We start from the raw sequence: 19,116 nt of genomic DNA on the forward strand, positions 1-19,116 counted from the left end.
AACCCGAGTTGGAGCTAGTACCCACCATATATATGTATGGAATGGAGTTTGCAACTGAAAAGAAACTTTGTGTTCCCAACAAGCTAGGTGAAGGACCGCTTTCACACACACTTATCTCTCAGAACTGAGCAAGTGGAGAGACTTTCGTTCATCTAGCACCAAGGGAACGGGTTGCAGGAGACACTTTTTCTCTGCTTTCTCAGCTGTTTCCTAGTGCTGGTTTGAAGTTCCTGCAGTTTTCACTGTAAAACCGATTTGGAGCTAGTACCTCCCCATATATATGTATGGATTGGAATTTGCAACTGAAAGGAAATTTGTTTTCCCAACAAGCTAGGTGAAGAACGGCTTTCACACACACTTATCTCTCAGAACTGATTAAGAGGAGAGACGTTCGTTCATCTAGCACCAAGGGAACGTATTGCTGGGGACACTTTTTCTCTGCTTTCTCAGTCTGTTTCCTAGTGCCGGTTTGAAGTTCCTGCAGTTTTCACTGTAAAACCGTTTTGGAGCTAGTACCTCCCCATATATATGTATGGAATGCAGTTTGCAACTGAAAAGAAACTTTGTGTTCCCAACAAGATAGGTGAAGGACGGCTTTCACACACACATATCTCTCAGAACTGAGCAAGTGGAGAGACGTTCGTTCATCTAGCACCAAGGGAACGGGTTGCAGGAGACACATTTTCTCTGCTTTCTCAGTCTGTTTCCTAGTGCCGTTTTGAAGTTCCTGCAGTTTTCACTGTAAAACCGAGTTGGAGCTAGTACCTCCCCATATATATGTATGGATTGGAATTTGCAACTGAAAAGAAACTTTGTTTTCCCAACAAGCTAGGTGAAGAACGGCTTTCACACACACTTATCTCTCAGAACTGAGCAAGTGGAGAGACGTTCGTTCATCTAGCAACAAGGGAACGGGTTGCAGGAGACACTTTTTCTCTGCTTTCTCAGTCTGTTTCCTAGTGCCGGTTTGAAGTTCCTGCAGTTTTCACTGTAAAACCGATTTGGAGCTAGTACCTCCCCATATATATATATGGAATGGAGTTTGCAACTGAAAAGAAACTTTGTGTTCCCAACAAGCTAGGTGAAGGACCGCTTTCACTCACACTTATCTCTCAGAACTTAGCAAGTGGAGAGACGTTCGTTCATCTAGCACCAATTGAACGGGATGCAGGAGACACTATTTCTCTGCTTTCTCAGTCTGTTTCCTAGTGCCGGTTTGAAGTTCCTGCAGTTTTCACTGTAAAATGGCGTTGGAGCTTGTACCTCCCCATATATATGTATGGAATGGTGTTTGCAACTGAAAAGAAACTTTGTGTTCCCAATAAGATAGGTGAAGGACGGCTTTCACACACACTTATCTCTCAGTACTGAGCAACTGGAGAGACGTTCGTTCATCTAGCACCAAGGGAATGGGTTGCAGGAGACACTTTTTCTCTGCTTTTTCATTCTGTTTCCTAGTGCCGGTATGAAGTTCCTGCAGTTTTCACTGTAAAACCGAGTTGGAGGTTGTACCTCCCCATATATATGTATGGAATGGAGTTTGCAACTGAAAAGAAATTTTGTGTTCCCAACAAGCTTTGTGAAGGACGGCATTCAGACACACTTATCTCTCAGAACTGAGGAAGTGGAGAGAAATTCGTTCATCTAGCACCAAGGGAACGGTTTGCAGGAGACACTTTTTCTCTGCTTCCTCCGTCTGTTTCCTAGTGCCGGTTTGAAGTTCCTGCAGTTTTCACTGTAAAACCGAGTTGGAGCTAGTACCTCCCCATTTATATGTATGGAATGGAGTTTGCAACTGAAAAGAAACTTTGTGTTCTCAACAAGCAAGGTGAAGTACGGCTTTCACACACACTTATCTCTCAGAACTGAGCAAGTGGAGAGACGTTCGTTCATCTAGCACCAAGGGAACGTGTTGCAGGAGACAGTTTTTCTCTGCTTTCTCAGTCTGTTTCCTAGTGCCAGTTTGAAGTTCCTTCAGTTTTCAGTGTAAAATGTAGTTGGAGCTTGTACCACCCCATATATATGTATGGAATGGAGTTTGCAACTGAAAAGAAACTTTGTGTTCCCAACAAGCTAGGTGAAGGACGGCTTTCACACACACTTATTTCTCAGAACTGAGCAAGTGGAGAGACTTTCGTTCATCTAGCACCAAGGGAATAGGTTGCACTAGACACTTTTTCTCTGCTTTCTCAGTCTGTTTCCTAGTGCCGGTAAGAATTTACTGCAGTTTTCACTTTAAAACCGAGTTGGAGCTTGTACCTCCACATATATATGTATGGAATGGAGTTTGCAACTGAAAAGAAACTTTGTGTTCCCAACAAGCTAGGTGAAGGACGGCTTTCGCACACACTTATCTCTCAGAACTGAGCAAGTGGAGAGACTTTCGTTCATCTAGCACCAAGGGAACAGGTTGCAGGAGATACTTTTTCTCTGCTTTCTCAGTCTGTTTCCTAGTGCCGGTATGAAGTTCCTGCAGTTTTTACTTTAAAACCGAGTTGGAGCTTGTACCTCCCCATATATATGTATGGAATGGAGTTTGCAACTGAAAAGAAACTTTGTGTTCCCAACAAGCTAGGTGAAGGACGGCTTTCACACACCCTTATCTCTCAGAACTGAGCAAGTGGAGAGACGTTCGTTCATCTAGCACCAAGGGAACGGGTTGCAGGAGACACTTTTTCTCTGCTTTCTCAGTCTGTTTCCAAGTGCCGGTAAGAAGTTCCTGCAGTTTTCACTGTAAAACCGAGTTGGAGCTTGTACCTCCCCATATATATGTATGGAATGGAATTTGCAACTGAAAAGAAACTTTGTGTTCCCAACATACTAGTAAGAATGACGGTTTCACACACACATATCTCTCAGAACTGAGCAAGTGGAGAGACGTTCGTTCATCTAGCACCAAGGGAACGGGTTGCAGGAGACACTTTTTCTCTGATTTCTCAGTCTGTTTAATAGTGCCGGTTTCAAGTTCCTGCAGTTTTCACTGTAAAATCCAGTTGTAGCTTGTACCTCCCCATATATATGTATGGAATGGAGTTTGCAACTGAAAAGAAACTTTGTGTTCCCAACAAGTTAGGTGAAGGACGGCTTTCACACACACATATCTCTCAGAACTGAGCAAGTGGACTGACGTTCGTTCATCTAGCACCAATGGAACGGGTTGCAGGAGACACTTTTTCTCTGCTTTCTCAGTCTGTTTCCTAGTGCCGGTTTGAAGTTCCTGCAGTTTTCACTGTAAATCGTAGTTGGAGCTAGTACCTCCCCATATATATGTATGGAATGGATTTTGCAAGTGAAAAGAAACTTTGTGTTCCCAACAAGATAGGTGAAGGACGGCTTTCACACACACTTAACTCTCAGAACAGAACAAGTGGAGAGACGTTCGTTCATCTAGCAGCAAGGGAACGGTTTGCAGGAGACACTTTTTCTCTGCTTTCTCAGTCTGTTTCCTAGTGCCGGTTTGAAGTTCCTGCAGTTTTCACTGTAAAATCCATTTGGAGCTTGTACCTCCCCATATATATGTATGGAATGGAGTTTGCAACTGAAAACAAACTTTGTGTTCCCAACAATCTAGGTGAAGGACGGCTTTCACACACACTTATCTCTCAGAACTGAGCAAGTGGAGTGACGTTCGTTCATCTAGCACCAATGGAACGGGTTGCAGGAGACACTTTTTCTCAGCTTTCTCAGTCTGTTTCCTAGTGCCGGTATGAAGTTCCTGCAGTTTTCACTGTAAATCGTAGTTGGAGCTAGTACCTCCCCATATATATGTATGGAATGGATTTTGCAACTGAAAAGAAACTTTGTGTTCCCAACAAGATAGGTGAAGGACGGCTTTCACACACACTTAACTCTCAGAAATGAACAAGTGGTGAGACGTTCGTTCATCTAGCAGCAAGGGAACGGGTTGCAGGAGACACTTTTTCTCTGATTTCTCAGTCTGTTTCCTAGTGCCGGTTTGAAGTTCCTGCAGTTTTCACTGTAAAACCGATTTGGAGCTAGTACCTCCCCATATATATGTATGGAATGGTGTTTGCAACTGAAAAGAATCTTTGTGTTCCCAACAAACTACGTGAAGTACGGCTTTAACACACACTTATCTCTCAAAACTGAGCAAGTGGAGAGACGTTCGTTCATCTAGCACTAAGGGAACGGGTTGCAGGAGACACTTTTTCTCTGCTTTCTCAGTCTGTTTCCTAGTGCCGGTTTGAAGTTTCTGCAGTTTTCACTGTAAAACCGAGTTGGAGCTAGTACCTCCCCATATTTATGTATGGAATGGAGTTTGCAACTGAAAAGAAACTGTGTTCCCAAAAAGCTAGTTGAAGGACGGCTTTCACACACACTTTTCTCTCGGAACTGAGCAAGTGGAGAGACGTTCGTTCATCTAGCACCAAGGGAACGGTTTGCAGGAGACACTTTTTCTCTGCCTTCTCAGTCTGTTTCCTAGTGCCGGTATGAAGTTCCTGCAGTTTTCACTGTAAAACCGAGTTGGAGGTAGTACCTCCCGATATATATGTATGGAATGGAGTTTCCAACTGAAAAGAAATTTTGTGTTCCCAACAAGCTAGGTGAAGGACGGCTTTCACACACACATATTTTTCAGAACTGAGGAAGTGGAGAGACGTTCGTTCATCTAGCACCAAGGGAACGGGTTGCAGGAGACACATTTTCTCTGCTTTCTCTGTCTGTTTCCTAGTGCTGGTTTGAAGTTCCTGCAGTTTTCACTGTAAAACCGAGTTGGAGCTAGTACCTCCCCATATATATGTATGGATTGGAATTTGCAACTGAAAAGAAACTTTGTTTTCCCAACAAGCTAGGTGAAGGACGGCTTTCACACACACTTATATCTCGGAACTGAGCAAGTGGAAAGACTTTCGTTCATCTAGCACCAAGGGAACGGGTTGCAGGAGACAGTTTTTCTCTGCTTTCTCAGTCTGTTTCCTAGTGCCAGTTTGAAGTTCCTTCAGTTTTCAGTGTAAAATGTAGTTGGAGCTTGTACCACCCCATATATATGTATGGAATGGAGTTTGCAACTGAAAAGAAACTTTGTGTTCCCAACAAGCTAGGTGAAGGACGGCTTTCACACACACTTATTTCTCAGAACTGAGCAAGTGGAGAGACTTTCGTTCATCTAGCACCAAGGGAATAGGTTGCACTAGACACTTTTTCTCTGCTTTCTCATTCTGTTTCCTAGTGCCGGTAAGAATTTACTGCAGTTTTCACTTTAAAACCGAGTTGGAGCTTGTACCTCCCCATATATATGTATGGAATGGAGTTTGCAACTGAAAAGAAACTTTGTGTTCCCAACAAGCTAGGTGAAGGACGGCTTTCACACACACTTATCTCTCAGAACTGAGCAAGTGGAGAGACTTTCGTTCATCTAGCACCAAGGGAACAGGTTGCAGGAGATACTTTTTCTCTGCTTTCTCAGTCTGTTTCCTAGTGCCGGTATGAAGTTCCTGCAGTTTTCACTTTAAAACCGAGTTGGAGCTTGTACCTCCCCATATATATGTATGGAATGGAGTTTGCAACTGAAAAGAAACTTTGTGTTCCCAACAAGCTAGGTGAAGGACGGCTTTCACACACCCTTATCTCTCAGAACTGAGCAAGTGGAGAGACGTTCGTTCATCTAGCACCAAGGGAACGGGTTGCAGGAGACACTTTTTCTCTGCTTTCTCAGTCTGTTTCCAAGTGCCGGTAAGAAGTTCCTGCAGTTTTCACTGTAAAACCGAGTTGGAGCTAGTACCTCCCCATATATATGTATGGAATGGAATTTGCAACTGAAAAGAAACTTTGTGTTCCCAACATACTAGTAAGAATGACGGTTTCACACACACATATCTCTCAGAACTGAGCAAGTGGAGAGACGTTCGTTCATCTAGCACCAAGGGAACGGGTTGCAGGAGACACTTTTTCTCTGATTTCTCAGTCTGTTTAATAGTGCCGGTTTAAAGTTCCTGCAGTTTTCACTGTAAAATCCAGTTGGAGCTTGTACCTCCCCATATATATGTATGGAATGGAGTTTGCAACTGAAAAGAAACTTTGTGTTCCCAACAATCTAGGTGAAGGACGGCTTTCACACACACATATCTCTCAGAACTGAGCAAGTGGACTGACGTTCGTTCATCTAGCACCAATGGAACGGGTTGCAGGAAACACTTTTTCTCTGCTTTCTCAGTCTGTTTCCTAGTGCCGGTTTGAAGTTCCTGCAGTTTTCACTGTAAATCGTAGTTGGAGCTAGTACCTCCCCATATATATGTATGGAATGGATTTTGCAACTGAAAAGAAACTTTGTGTTCCCAACAAGATAGGTGAAGGACGGCTTTCACACACACTTAACTCTCAGAACAGAACAAGTGCAGAGACTTTCGTTCATCTAGCAGCAAGGGAACGGTTTGCAGGAGACACTTTTTCTCTGCTTTCTCAGTCTGTTTCCTAGTGCCGGTTTGAAGTTCCTGCAGTTTTCACTGTAAAATCCAGTTGGAGCTTGTACCTCCCCATATATATGTATGGAATGGAGTTTGCAACTGAAAACAAACTTTGTGTTCCCAACAATCTAGGTGAAGGACGGCTTTCACACACACTTATCTCTCAGAACTGAGCAATTGGAGTGACGTTCGTTCATCTAGCACCAATGGAACGGGTTGCAGGAGACACTTTTTCTCAGCTTTCTCAGTCTGTTTCCTAGTGCCGGTTTGAAGTTCCTGCAGTTTTCACTGTAAATCGTAGTTGGAGCTAGTACCTCCCCATATATATGTATGGAATGGATTTTGCAACTGAAAAGAAACTTTGTGTTCCCAACAAGATAGGTGAAGGACGGCTTTCACACACACTTAACTCTCAGAACTGAACAAGTGGTGAGACGTTCGTTCATCTAGCAGCAAGGGAACGGGTTGCAGGAGACACTTTTTCTCTGATTTCTCAGTCTGTTTCCTAGTGCCGGTTTGAAGTTCCTGCAGTTTTCACTGTAAAACCGATTTGGAGCTAGTACCTCCCCATATATATGTATGGAATGGTGTTTGCAACTGAAAAGAATCTTTGTGTTCCCAACAAACTACGTGAAGTACGGCTTTCACACACACTTATCTCTCAAAACTGAGCAAGTGGAGAGACGTTCGTTCATCTAGCACCAAGGGAACGGGTTGCAGGAGACACTTTTTCTCTGCTTTCTCAGTCTGTTTCCTAGTGCCGGTTTGAAGTTTCTGCAGTTTTCACTGTAAAACCGAGTTGGAGCTAGTACCTCCCCATATTTATGTATGGAATGGAGTTTGCAACTGAAAAGAAAATGTGTTCCCAAAAAGCTAGTTGAAGGACGGCTTTCACACACACTTTTCTCTCGGAACTGAGCAAGTGGAGAGACGTTCGTTCATCTAGCACCAAGGGAACGGTTTGCAGGAGACACTTATTCTCTGCCTTCTCAGTCTGTTTCCTAGTGCCGGTATGAAGTTCCTGCAGTTTTCACTGTAAAACCGAGTTGGAGCTAGTACCTCCCCATATATATGTATGGATTGGAATTTGCAACTGAAAAGAAACTTTGTTTTCCCAACAAGCTAGGTGAAGGACGGCTTTCACACACACTTATATCTCGGAACTGAGCAAGTGGAAAGACTTTCGTTCATCTAGCACCAAGGGAACGGGTTGCAGGAGACAGTTTTTCTCTGCTTTCTCAGTCTGTTTCCTAGTGCCGGTTTGAAGTTCCTGCAGTTTTCACTGTAAATCGTAGTTGGAGCTAGTACCTCCCCATATATATGTATGGAATGGATTTTGCAACTGAAAAGAAACTTTGTGTTCCCAACAAGATAGGTGAAGGACGGCTTTCACACACACTTAACTCTCAGAACAGAACAAGTGGAGAGACGTTCGTTCATCTAGCAGCAAGGGAACGGGTTGCAGGAGACACTTTTTCTCTGCTTTCTCAGTCTGTTTCCTAGTGCCGGTTTGAAGTTCCTGCAGTTTTCACTGTAAAATCCAGTTGGAGCTTGTACCTCCCCATATATATGTATGGAATGGAGTTTGCAACTGAAAACAAACTTTGTGTTCCCAACAATCTAGGTGAAGGACGGCTTTCACACACACTTATCTCTCAGAACTGAGCAAGTGGAGTGACGTTCGTTCTTCTAGCACCAATGGAACGGGTTGCAGGAGACACTTTTTCTCAGCTTTCTCAGTCTGTTTCCTAGTGCCGGTTTGAAGTTCCTGCAGTTTTCACTGTAAAACCGATTTGGAGCTAGTACCTCCCCATATATATGTATGGAATGGTGTTTGCAACTGAAAAGAATCTTTGTGTTCCCAACAAACTACGTGAAGTACGGCTTTCACACACACTTATCTCTCAAAACTGAGCAAGTGGAGAGACGTTCGTTCATCTAGCACCAAGGGAACGGGTTGCAGGAGACACTTTTTCTCTGCTTTCTCAGTCTGTTTCCTAGTGCCGGTTTGAAGTTTCTGCAGTTTTCACTGTAAAACCGAGTTGGAGCTAGTACCTCCCCATATTTATGTATGGAATGGAGTTTGCAACTGAAAAGAAAATGTGTTCCCAAAAAGCTAGTTGAAGGACGGCTTTCACACACACTTTTCTCTCGGAACTGAGCAAGTGGAGAGACGTTCGTTCATCTAGCACCAAGGGAACGGTTTGCAGGAGACACTTATTCTCTGCCTTCTCAGTCTGTTTCCTAGTGCCGGTATGAAGTTCCTGCAGTTTTCACTGTAAAACCGAGTTGGAGGTAGTACCTCCCGATATATATGTATGGAATGGAGTTTCCAACTGAAAAGAAACTTTGTTTTCCCAACAAGCTAGGTGAAGGACGGCTTTCACACACACTTATATCTCGGAACTGAGCAAGTGGAAAGACTTTCGTTCATCTAGCACCAAGGGAACGGGTTGCAGGAGACAGTTTTTCTCTGCTTTCTCAGTCTGTTTCCTAGTGCCGGTTTGAAGTTCCTGCAGTTTTCACTGTAAATCGTAGTTGGAGCTAGTACCTCCCCATATATATGTATGGAATGGATTTTGCAACTGAAAAGAAACTTTGTGTTCCCAACAAGATAGGTGAAGGACGGCTTTCACACACACTTAACTCTCAGAACAGAACAAGTGGAGAGACGTTCGTTCATCTAGCAGCAAGGGAACGGGTTGCAGGAGACACTTTTTCTCTGCTTTCTCAGTCTGTTTCCTAGTGCCGGTTTGAAGTTCCTGCAGTTTTCACTGTAAAATCCAGTTGGAGCTTGTACCTCCCCATATATATGTATGGAATGGAGTTTGCAACTGAAAACAAACTTTGTGTTCCCAACAATCTAGGTGAAGGACGGCTTTCACACACACTTATCTCTCAGAACTGAGCAAGTGGAGTGACGTTCGTTCTTCTAGCACCAATGGAACGGGTTGCAGGAGACACTTTTTCTCAGCTTTCTCAGTCTGTTTCCTAGTGCCGGTTTGAAGTTCCTGCAGTTTTCACTGTAAATCGTAGTTGGAGCTTGTACCTCCCCATATATATGTATGGAATGGATTTTGCAACTGAAAAGAAACTTTGTGTTCCCAACAAGATAGGTGAAGGACGGCTTTCACACACACTTAACTCTCAGAACTGAACAAGTGGTGAGACGTTCGTTCATCTAGCAGCAAGGGAACGGGTTGCAGGAGACACTTTTTCTCTGATTTCTCAGTCTGTTTCCTAGTGCCGGTTTGAAGTTCCTGCAGTTTTCACTGTAAAACCGATTTGGAGCTAGTACCTCCCCATATATATGTATGGAATGGTGTTTGCAACTGAAAAGAATCTTTGTGTTCCCAACAAACTACGTGAAGTACGGCTTTCACACACACTTATCTCTCAAAACTGAGCAAGTGGAGAGACGTTCGTTCATCTAGCACCAAGGGAACGGGTTGCAGGAGACACTTTTTCTCTGCTTTCTCAGTCTGTTTCCTAGTGCCGGTTTGAAGTTTCTGCAGTTTTCACTGTAAAACCGAGTTGGAGCTAGTACCTCCCCATATATATGTATGGATTGGAATTTGCAACTGAAAAGAAACTTTGTTTTCCCAACAAGCTAGGTGAAGGACGGCTTTCACACACACTTATATCTCGGAACTGAGCAAGTGGAAAGACTTTCGTTCATCTAGCACCAAGGGAACGGGTTGCAGGAGACAGTTTTTCTCTGCTTTCTCAGTCTGTTTCCTAGTGCCATTTTGAAGTTCCTGCAGTTTTCACTGTAAAATCGAGTTGGAGCTAGTACCTCCCCATAAATATGTATGGAATGGTGTTTGCAACTGAAAAGAAACTTTGTGTTCCCAACAAGATAGTTGAAGGACGTCTTTCACACACACTTATCTCTCAGAACTGAGCAAGTGGAGAGACGTTCGTTGATCTAGCACCAAGGGATCGGGTTGCAGGAGACACTTTTTCTCTGCTTTCTCAGTCTGTTTCCTAGTGCCGGTTTGAAGTTCCTGCAGTTTTCTCTGTAAAACCGTGTTGGAGCTAGTACCTCCCCATATATATGTATGGAAAGGAGTTTGCATCTGAAAAGAAACTTTGTGTTCCCAACAAGCTAAGTGAAGGACGGCTTTCACACACACTTATCTCTCAGAACTGAGCAAGTGGAGAGACGTTCGTTCATCTAGCACGAAGGGAACGGTTTGCAGGAGACACTTTTTTCTACTTTCTTAGTCTGTTTCCTAGTGCTGGTTTGAAGTTCCTGCAGTTTTCACTGTAACCCGAGTTGGAGCTAGTACCTCCCCATATATATGTATGGATTGGAATTTGCAACTGAAAAGAAACTTTGTGTTCCCAACAAGCTAGGTGAAGGACGGCTTTCACACACACTTATCTCTCAGAACTGAGCAAGTGGAGAGACGTTCGTTCATCTAGCACCAATGAAACGGGTTGCAGGAGACACTTTTTCTCTGCTTTCTCAGTCTGTTTCCTAGTGCCAGTTTGAAGTTCCTACAGTTTTCACTGTAAAATGGAGTTGGAGCTTGTACATCCCCAAATATATGTATGGAATGGAGTTTGCAACTGAAAAGAAACTTTGCGTTCCCAACAAGCTAGGTGAAGGACGGCTTTCACACACAATTATTTCTCAGAACTGAGCAAGTGGATGGACTTTCGTTCATCTAGAACCAAGGGAACGGGTTGCAGGAGACACTTTTTCTCTGCTTTATCAGTCTGTTTCCTAGTGCCGGTAAGAAGTTCCTGCAGTTTTCACTGTAAAACCGAGTTGGAGCTAGTACCTCCCCATATATATGTATGGAATGGAGTTTGCAACTGAAAAGAAACTTTGTGTTCCCAAGAAGCTAGGTAGAATGACGGCTTTCACACACACATATCTCTCAGAACTGAGCAAGTGGAGAGACGTTCGTTCATCTAGCACCAAGGGAACGGGTTGCAGGAGACACATTTTCTCTGCTTTCTCAGTCTGTTTCCTAGTGCTGGTTTGAAGTTCCTGCAGTTTTCACTGTAAAACCGAGTTGGAGCTAATACCTCCCCATATATATGTATGGATTGGAATTAGCAACTGAAAAGTAACTTTGTTTTCCCAGCAAGCTAGGTGAAGGACGGCTTTCACACACACATATCTTTCGGAACTGAGCAAGTGGAGAGACGTTCGTTCATCTAGCACCAAGGGAACGGGTTGCAGGAGACACTTTTTCTCTGCTTTCTCAGTCTGTTTCCTAGTGCTGGTTTGATGTTAATGCAGTTTTCACTGTAAAACCGAGTTGGAGCTAGTACCTCCCCATATATATATATGGAATGGTGTTTGCAACTGAAAAGAAACTTTGTGTTCCCAACAAGCTAGCTGAAGGACGGCTTTCACACACACATATCTCTCAGAACTGAGCAAGTGGAGAGACGTTCGTTCATCTAGCACCAATGGAACGGGTTGCAGGAGACACTTTACTCTGGTTTCTCAGTCTTTTTCCTGGTGCCTGTTTGAAGTTCCTGCAGTTTTCACTGTCAAACCAAGTTGGAGCTAGTACCTCCACATATATATGTATGGAATGGAGTTTGCAACTGAAAAGAAACTTTGTGTTCCCAAAAAGCTAGCTGAAGGACGGCTTTCACACACACATATCTCTCAGAACTGAGCAAGTGGAGAGACGTTCGTTCATCTAGCACCAAGGGAACGGGTTACAGGAGACACTTTTTCTCTGATTTCTCAGTCTGTTTCCTAGTGCCGGTTTGAAGTTCCTGCAGTTTTCACTGTAAAATGGAGTTGGAGCTTGTACCTCCCCATATATATGTATGGAATGGAGTTTGCAACTGAAAAGAAACTTTGTGTTCCCAACAAGCTAGTTGAAGGACGGCTTTCACACACACTTATCTCTCAGAAATGAGCAAGTAGAGAGACTTTCGTTCATCTAGCACCAAGGGAACAGGTTGCAGGAGACACTTTTTCTCTGCTTTCTCAGTCTGTTTCCTAGTGCCGGTATGAAGTTCCTGCAGTTTTCACTTTAAAACCGAGTTGGAGCTTGTAACTCCCCATATATATGTATGGAATGGAGTTTGCAACTGAAAAGAAACTTTGTGTTCCCAACAAGCTAGGTGAAGGACCGCTTTCACACACACTTATCTCTCAGAACTGAGCAAGTGGATACACGTTCGTTCATCTAGCACCAAGGGAACGGGTTGCAGGAGACACTTTTTCTCTGCTTTCTCAGTCTGTTTCCTAGTGCCGGGTTGATGATTTGCAGTTTTCACTGTAAAACCGAGTTGGAGCTAGTACCTCCCCATATATATATATGGAATGGTGTTTGCAACTGAAAAAAACTTTGTGTTCCCAACAAGCTAGCTGAAGGACGGCTTTCACACACACATATCTCTCAGAACTGAGCAAGTGGAGAGACGTTCGTTCATCTAGCACCAATGTAACGGGTTGCAGGAGACACTTTTTCTCTGATTTCTCACTCTGTTTCCTAGTGCCGGTTTGAAGTTCCTGCAGTTTTCACTGTAAAATCCAGTTGGAGCTTGTACCTCCCCATATATATGTATGGAATGGAGTTTGCAACTGAAAAGAAACTTTGTGTTCCCAACAATCTAGGTGAAGGACGGCTTTCACACACACTTATCTCTCAGAACTGAGCAAGTGGAGTGACGTTCTTTCATCTAGCACCAATGGAACGGGTTGCAGGAGACACTTTTTCTCAGCTTTATCAGTATGTTTCCTAGTGCCGGTTTGAAGTTCCTGCAGTTTTCACTGTAAATCGTAGTTGGAGCTAGTACCTCCCCATATATATGTATGGAATGGATTTTGCAACTGAAAAGAAACTTTGTGTTCCCAACAAGATAGGTGAAGGACGGCTTTCACACACACTTAACTCTCAGAACTGAACAAGTGGAGAGACGTTCGTTCATCTAGCAGCAAGGGAACGGGTTGCAGGAGACACTTTTTCTCTGCTTTCTCAGTCTGTTTCCTAGTGCCGGTTTGAAGTTCCTGCAGTTTTCACTGTAAAACCGATTTGGAGCTAGTACCTCCCCATATATATGTATGGAATGGTGTTTGCAACTGAAAAGAATCTTTGTGTTCCCAACAAGCTACGTGAAGGACGGCTTTCACACACACTTATCTCTCAGAACTGAGCAAGTGGAGAGACGTTCGTTCATCTAGCACCAAGGGAACGGGTTGCAGGAGACACTTTTTCTCTGCTTTCTCAGTCTGTTTCCTAGTGCCGGTTTGAAGTTCCTGCAGTTTTCACTGTCAAACCGAGTTGGAGCTAGTACCTCCCCATATATATGTATGGAATGGAGTTTGCAACTGAAAAGAAACTTTGTGTTCCCAACAAGCTAGGTGAAGGAGGGCTTTCACACACACTTATCTCTCAGAACTTAGCAAGTGGAGAGACGTTCGTTCATCTAGCACCAATGAAACGGTTTGCAGGAGACACTTTTTCTCTGCTTTCTCAGTCTGTTTCCTAGTGCCAGTTTGAAGTTCCTGCAGTTTTCAGTGTAAAATGTAGTTGGAGCTTGTACCTCCACATATATATGTATGGAATGGAGTTTGCAACTGAAAAGAAACTTTGTGTTCCCAACAAGCTAGGTGAAGGACCGCTTTCACACACACTTTTCTCTCAGAACTGAGCAAGTGGATACACGTTCGTTCATCTAGCACCAAGGGAACGGGTTGCAGGAGACACTTTTTCTCTGCTTTCTCAGTCTGTTTCCTAGTGCCGGGTTGATGATTTGCAGTTTTCACTGTAAAACCGAGTTGGAGCTTGTACCTCCCCATATATATATATGGAATGGTGTTTGCAACTGAAAAAAACTTTGTGTTCCCAACAAGCTAGCTGAAGGACGGCTTTCACACACACATATCTCTCAGAACTGAGCAAGTGGAGAGACGTTCGTTCATCTAGCACCAATGTAACGGGTTGCAGGAGACACTTTTTTTCTGATTTCTCACTCTGTTTCCTAGTGCCGGTTTGAAGTTCCTGCAGTTTTCACTGTAAAATCCAGTTGGAGCTTGTACCCCCCCATATATATGTATGGAATGGAGTTTGCAACTGAAAAGAAACTTTGTGTTCCCAACAATCTAGGTGAAGGACGGCTTTCACACACACTTATCTCTCAGAACTGAGCAAGTGGAGTGACGTTCTTTCATCTAGCACCAATGGAACGGGTTGCAGGAGACACTTTTTCTCAGCTTTATCAGTATGTTTCCTAGTGCCGGTTTGAAGTTCCTGCAGTTTTCACTGTAAATCGTAGTTGGAGCTAGTACCTCCCCATATATATGTATGGAATGGATTTTGCAACTGAAAAGAAATTTTGTGTTCCCAACAAGATAGGTGAAGGACGGCTTTCACACACACTTAACTCTCAGAACTGAACAAGTGGAGAGACGTTCGTTCATCTAGCAGCAAGGGAACGGGTTGCAGGAGACACTTTTTCTCTGCTTTCTCAGTCTGATTCCTAGTGCCGGTTTGAAGTTCCTGCAGTTTTCACTGTAAAACCGATTTGGAGCTAGTACCTCCCCATATATATGTATGGAATGGTGTTTGCAACTGAAAAGAATCTTTGTGTTCCCAACAAGCTACGTGAAGGACGGCTTTCACACACACTTATCTCTCAGAACTGAGCAAGTGGAGAGACGTTCGTTCATCTAGCACCAAGGGAACGGGTTGCAGGAGACACTTTTTCTCTGCTTTCTCAGTCTGTTTCCTAGTGCCGGTTTGAAGTTCCTGCAGTTTTCACTGTCAAACCGAGTTGGAGCTAGTACCTCCCCATATATATATTTATGGAATGGAGTTTGCAACTGAAAAGAAACTTTGTGTTCCCAACAAGCTAGGTGAAGGAGGGCTTTCACACACACTTATCTCTCAGAACTTAGCAAGTGGAGAGACGTTCGTTCATCTAGCACCAATGAAACGGTTTGCAGGAGACACTTTTTCTCTGCTTTCTCAGTCTGTTTCCTAGTGCCAGTGTGAAGTTCCTGCAGTTTTCAGTGTAAAATGTAGTTGGAGCTTGTACCTCCACATATATATGTATGGAATGGAGTTTGCAACTGAAAAGAAACTTTGTGTTCCCAACAAGCTAGGTGAAGGACGGCTTTCACACACACTTATCTCTCAGAACTGAGCAAGTGGAGTGACGTTCGTTCATCTAGCACCAATGGAACGGTTTGCAGGAGACACTTTTTCTCAGCTTTCTCAGTCTGTTTCCTAGTGCCGGTTTGAAGTTCCTGCAGTTTTCACTGTAAATCGTAGTTGGAGCTAGTACCTCCCCATATATATGTATGGAATGGATTTTGCAACTGAAAAGAAACTTTGTGTTCCCAACAAGATAGGTGAAGGACGGCTTTCACACACACTTAACTCTCAGAACTGAACAAGTGGAGAGACGTTCGTTCATCTAGCAGCAAGGGAACGGGTTGCAGGAGACACTTTTTCTCTGCTTTCTCAGTCTGTTTCCTAGTGCCGGTTTGAAGTTCCTGCAGTTTTCACTGTAAAACCGATTTGGAGCTAGTACCTCCCCATATATATGTATGGAATGGTGTTTGCAACTGAAAAGAATCTTTGTGTTCCCAACAAGCTACGTGAAGTACGGCTTTCACACACACTTATCTCTCAGAACTGAGCAAGTGGAGAGACGTTCGTTCATCTAGCACCAAGGGAACGGGTTGCAGGAGACACTTTTTCTCTGCTTTCTCAGTCTGTTTCCTAGTGCCGGGTTGATGATTTGCAGTTTTCACTGTAAAACCGAGTTGGAGCTAGTACCTCCCCATATATATATATGGAATGGTGTTTGCAACTGAAAAAAACTTTGTGTTCCCAACAAGCTAGCTGAAGGACGGCTTTCACACACACATATCTCTCAGAACTGAGCAAGTGGAGAGACGTTCGTTCATCTAGCACCAATGTAACGGGTTGCAGGAGACACTTTTTCTCTGATTTCTCACTCTGTTTCCTAGTGCCGGTTTGAAGTTCCTGCAGTTTTCACTGTAAAATCCAGTTGGAGCTTGTACCTCCCCATATATATGTATGGAATGGAGTTTGCAACTGAAAAGAAACTTTGTGTTCCCAACAATCTAGTTGAAGGACGGCTTTCACACACACTTATCTCTCAGAACTGAGCAAGTGGAGTGACGTTCTTTCATCTAGCACCAATGGAACGGGTTGCAGGAGACACTTTTTCTCAGCTTTATCAGTATGTTTCCTAGTGCCGGTTTGAAGTTCCTGCAGTTTTCACTGTAAATCGTAGTTGGAGCTAGTACCTCCCCATATATATGTATGGAATGGATTTTGCAACTGAAAAGAAACTTTGTGTTCCCAACAAGATAGGTGAAGGACGGCTTTCACACACACTTAACTCTCAGAACTGAACAAGTGGAGAGACGTTCGTTCATCTAGCAGCAAGGGAACGGGTTGCAGGAGACACTTTTTCTCTGCTTTCTCAGTCTGTTTCCTAGTGCCGGTTTGAAGTTCCTGCAGTTTTCACTGTAAAACCGATTTGGAGCTAGTACCTCCCCATATATATGTATGGAATGGTGTTTGCAACTGAAAAGAATCTTTGTGTTCCCAACAAGCTACGTGAAGGACGGCTTTCACACACACTTATCTCTCAGAACTGAGCAAGTGGAGAGACGTTCGTTCATCTAGCACCAAGGGAACGGGTTGCAGGAGACACTTTTTCTCTGCTTTCTCAGTCTGTTTCCTAGTGCCGGTTTGAAGTTCCTGCAGTTTTCACTGTCAAACCGAGTTGGAGCTAGTACCTCCCCATATATATGTATGGAATGGAGTTTGCAACTGAAAAGAAACTTTGTGTTCCCAACAAGCTAGGTGAAGGAGGGCTTTCACACACACTTATCTCTCAGAACTTAGCAAGTGGAGAGACGTTCGTTCATCTAGCACCAATGAAACGGTTTGCAGGAGACACTTTTTCTCTGCTTTCTCAGTCTGTTTCCTAGTGCCAGTTTGAAGTTCCTGCAGTTTTCAGTGTAAAATGTAGTTGGAGCTTGTACCTCCACATATATATGTATGGAATGGAGTTTGCAACTGAAAAGAAACTTTGTGTTCCCAACAAGCTAGGTGAAGGACCGCTTTCACACACACTTTTCTCTCAGAACTGAGCAAGTGGATACACGTTCGTTCATCTAGCACCAAGGGAACGGGTTGCAGGAGACACTTTTTCTCTGCTTTCTCAGTCTGTTTCCTAGTGCCGGGTTGATGATTTGCAGTTTTCACTGTAAAACCGAGTTGGAGCTTGTACCTCCCCATATATATATATGGAATGGTGTTTGCAACTGAAAAAAACTTTGTGTTCCCAACAAGCTAGCTGAAGGACGGCTTTCACACACACATATCTCTCAGAACTGAGCAAGTGGAGAGACGTTCGTTCATCTAGCACCAATGTAACGGGTTGCAGGAGACACTTTTTTTCTGATTTCTCACTCTGTTTCCTAGTGCCGGTTTGAAGTTCCTGCAGTTTTCACTGTAAAATCCAGTTGGAGCTTGTACCCCCCCATATATATGTATGGAATGGAGTTTGCAACTGAAAAGAAACTTTGTGTTCCCAACAATCTAGGTGAAGGACGGCTTTCACACACACTTATCTCTCAGAACTGAGCAAGTGGAGTGACGTTCTTTCATCTAGCACCAATGGAACGGGTTGCAGGAGACACTTTTTCTCAGCTTTATCAGTATGTTTCCTAGTGCCGGTTTGAAGTTCCTGCAGTTTTCACTGTAAATCGTAGTTGGAGCTAGTACCTCCCCATATATATGTATGGAATGGATTTTGCAACTGAAAAGAAATTTTGTGTTCCCAACAAGATAGGTGAAGGACGGCTTTCACACACACTTAACTCTCAGAACTGAACAAGTGGAGAGACGTTCGTTCATCTAGCAGCAAGGGAACGGGTTGCAGGAGACACTTTTTCTCTGCTTTCTCAGTCTGATTCCTAGTGCCGGTTTGAAGTTCCTGCAGTTTTCACTGTAAAACCGATTTGGAGCTAGTACCTCCCCATATATATGTATGGAATGGTGTTTGCAACTGAAAAGAATCTTTGTGTTCCCAACAAGCTACGTGAAGGACGGCTTTCACACACACTTATCTCTCAGAACTGAGCAAGTGGAGAGACGTTCGTTCATCTAGCACCAAGGGAACGGGTTGCAGGAGACACTTTTTCTCTGCTTTCTCAGTCTGTTTCCTAGTGCCGGTTTGAAGTTCCTGCAGTTTTCACTGTCAAACCGAGTTGGAGCTAGTACCTCCCCATATATATGTATGGAATGGAGTTTGCAACTGAAAAGAAACTTTGTGTTCCCAACAAGCTAGGTGAAGGAGGGCTTTCACACACACTTATCTCTCAGAACTTAGCAAGTGGAGAGACGTTCGTTCATCTAGCACCAATGAAACGGTTTGCAGGAGACACTTTTTCTCTGCTTTCTCAGTCTGTTTCCTAGTGCCAGTGTGAAGTTCCTGCAGTTTTCAGTGTAAAATGTAGTTGGAGCTTGTACCTCCACATATATATGTATGGAATGGAGTTTGCAACTGAAAAGAAACTTTGTGTTCCCAACAAGCTAGGTGAAGGACGGCTTTCACACACACTTATCTCTCAGAACTGAGCAAGTGGAGTGACGTTCGTTCATCTAGCACCAATGGAACGGTTTGCAGGAGACACTTTTTCTCAGCTTTCTCAGTCTGT

The sequence above is a fragment of the Camelus dromedarius genome, unplaced genomic scaffold (genome assembly GCF_036321535.1).
Source record: "Camelus dromedarius isolate mCamDro1 unplaced genomic scaffold, mCamDro1.pat HAP1_SCAFFOLD_161, whole genome shotgun sequence".
Lineage (NCBI taxonomy): Eukaryota > Metazoa > Chordata > Mammalia > Artiodactyla > Camelidae > Camelus > Camelus dromedarius.